Source organism: Octodon degus, unplaced genomic scaffold (genome assembly GCF_000260255.1).
Source record: "Octodon degus isolate 3935 unplaced genomic scaffold, OctDeg1.0 scaffold00182, whole genome shotgun sequence".
NCBI lineage: Eukaryota > Metazoa > Chordata > Mammalia > Rodentia > Octodontidae > Octodon > Octodon degus.
Window position 1 is genome coordinate 3,340,557 of NW_004524758.1, and position 3,308 is coordinate 3,343,864.

The window sequence follows — 3,308 nt, forward strand, 5'->3', positions numbered from 1 at the left end:
TCCTTGCTCATTCTCGTTTTAGCTTTTCTACTTTAGCACACTCGCCTTTCTGCTCCCTTCCAGCTCCTGATGGTCAGCTCTTCTGTGTCCTTGTCTACCCTCCTAAGCTCTTCTGTGTCCTTGTCTACCCTCCTAAGCTCTTCTGTGTCCTTGTCTACCCTCCTAAGCTCTTCTGTGTCCTTGTCTACCCTCCTAATCTCCTAATACCCTCCTTGTCAGTACAGTATGTTGCTGTACTGATTTCTCTGTGTAGTCCTTTAGTGCTTCACTCTTGCCTTAGTAGCCGCTAGGGGGGTAACCAGGATAAATCCACGGGCTCCCAACTCCACGTTTAACCAAAGCTTATTAGTTCCGCTTATTAATTCTACTTATCTCTTAACATCACTTGCTGCCATGAGGGCATGAAGCTTATTTATGAATCCAAATAAGTATTTGCTGAGAGACTGTCATACCATATGAAGACCCTACCATAGTGTTGTAGGAAGCTGAGTTAGATAGAAAGGTTATATAGGCAATCAGAACGGCCCATGCTCTCAGAGTGAGCCCGTGTGGAAGGCCAGATACTTTGCAACTGTGGGAGAGGCAGTGAGCCACGCCTCAAGACAACAGATCAAACAAATGCATGCCTCCCTAAAGATGAGCATCTGGGATTGATGACCACCCTGAGGAAGCCAAGAAGAGTCACTAATCCAACCCCTGTAGGAAAAGCCCCTGTTCCTTATTCATGCCCACTTGCTATGTGACTCGTTTCCCCATTTGATTCTGATTTAATTAGTTTTACCTAAACAACAGTGCTTGTAATCTTACTGGCTGACCATAGTTTTGTCCCACCTCACGCCCACCTAGCGAGTTCCCATGTTTTCCACCTTAGACCTGCTTCATCTCATGGTTTTGCTCTATAAAAATCCCTAGAAAGGGTAGATTCCCAGGCAACCCTCTTCCACTCAGGTCCTCTCCTGCCCTCTCTTGGACAAAAGCTTTCTTTCTCCCACTATATTCTGCTCTTTACCTCCGTTGTTCCTAAAATTAATTCTCCAATTTTTAAAAACATGAACTGGTCTCAGGTATCTTTCAGAATGGGAGTTTCATTCCCCTATATCAATATTAACAAGGAAAAACCGGAAGGCACATTTTTATTCAGGATTTTTTCAATATCTCTCTCTCCCAGAATGTAGGAAACATAATCACGTGTCATTTATCTCTGTAACTCAGGACTAGCCCAGTAATGATTATTTAACAATCAGTACACGTTTGGACTATCCACAGCACAGTGCCAACCCTCCAAAAGCTGCATGTTCATCTGAAGAACTGACGTGCTGCTCTGCTCCTGCACGCCTGCTGACAGCCACTCTTCCCGTGCAGCCAGCAGTGATCCAGATGAGATGGTGAAGGTTGGCGTGAACAGATTTGGCCAGATTGGATGCCTAGCCACCAGGGCTGCTTTTATCTCTGGCAAGGTGGATGTTGTAGCCATCAATGACCCCTTCACTGACCTCAACTACATAGTCTACATGTTCCAGGACGATTCCACCCACAAGTTCCATGGCATGGTACCATCAAGGCTGAGAACGGGAAGTTCATCATCAACAGAAAGGCCATTACCATCTTCCAAGAGTGAGATCCCACCGACATCAAGTGGGGCGATGCTGGCGCTGAGTACATGGTGGAGCCCACTGGTGTCTTCATCACCATGGAGAAGGCCGGGGTTCACCTGAAGGATGGTGCCAAAAGAGTCATCATCTCCGTCCCTTCTGCTGATGCTCCCATGTGGTGATGGGCGTGGATCATGAGAAGTAGGACAACTCCCTCAAGATTGTCAGCAACGCTTCCTGTACCACCAACTGCTTAGCCCCACTGGCCAAGGTCACCCATGACAACTTCGGCTCGTGGAGAGACTCTTGACCACAGTGCATGCCATCACTGCCACCCAGAAAACTGTGGACGGCCCCTCTGGGAAGCTGTGGCATGATGGCTATGGGGCTGTCCAGAACATCATTCCTGCATGCACTGGCACTACCAAGGCTGTGGTAAGGTCATCCTGGAGCTGAACAGGAAGCTTGTAGGCATGGCCTTCTATGTGCCCACTCCCAACGTGTCAGTGGTGGAGCTGACCTGCCGCCTGGAGAAAATGGCTAAATACGACAATATCAAGGTGTTGAAACAGGCATCAGATGGTCCCCTCAAAGGCATCCAGGGCTACACCAAAGACTGGTTTGTGTATTGTGACTTCAATAGTAACACCCACTCTTCTACCTTTGATGCTGGGGCTGGCATTGCCCTGAATGACCACTCTGTCATTTCCTAGTATGACAATGAGTTCAGCTACAGCAAGTGTGGTAGATCTCATGGTCCACATGGCCTCTAAAGAGTAAGTGGCCCCACCACCATCACAGCCCAGTGAGACCAGAGGGATGGAGAGGCCACTTCTCAGCCTCAACACTGAGAATCTCCCCTCACAGCTTCCTCCCAAGATCAGAAGTTCACTCCGATGTACAGAACTGGTCTCTTCATGGAGGTGGGGCCTGTGTGATCTTAGGACTTATTTCAGACTCCACTCCTGAGCCTGTTGACCCAGAGATTTGATTTTCTGCACATTGGTACTCTGAGGAATGCATTCACATCCTAGTCTTCTATCCCTATTCCCCCCCCCTCCCAAGACTCCAGGACCACAAGCCAAAGTGCACTATGAAATACTCAGGAACTTGTGCAACACTCTTGGGACCCCCTGATCCAGCCCAGCCCAGGCCCAATGAGTGTGTGGGAGTGCTTCCTGCTTCCTTGAGCCTGAGGAACCACTCTGGACCAAAACTCAGGGAGCCACATGAGTGAGACACTCTTCCACACCCTTGGACCCCTCCAAACCTCAAGAGCCCCTGGCTCCAAGCCCTCTGAATGAGTGAGAATTTCTGTGATGCTCTAAGGACACCCAGATCCAGCCCAAGCCCAGGCCTGGCTAGTGTGTGGGAGAGCTTCTGTGATCCCCTGTGCCCCTGGGCCAGGGGCACAACAGAGGGGCACCACAGGGTCACTGTTGTGCCAGAGGGGCACAACGGGTTCAATTCAAAGGGCTGCAGCAGGAAGGAGCTGAACACAACAGCCATACCCAGGCCAGGTATAACTGGATAAACTCAGTAGATCTGCACCCAAATTTCAGGAGGTACCAAGGTTATAACTGCATAAAAGCTCTACACCAAAGCTCAGAGGTCAGTGCTATATAAAATGACAAAAACAAGGACTAAAATGCAATCACAGGCCTCAGCCAATCAAGAACAAGTGCAGAGGACACTAGCTCAGCTGAAATGTATGAA

At 49.0% G+C, this 3,308-nt stretch overlaps 1 pseudogene; it reads left to right on the plus strand.

Annotated features, from left to right (window-relative positions):
• The first annotated feature begins 1,382 nt into the window (after positions 1 to 1,382).
• Positions 1,383 to 2,372, plus strand: LOC101585147 (annotated as a pseudogene).
• The last annotated feature ends 936 nt before the right edge of the window (positions 2,373 to 3,308 follow it).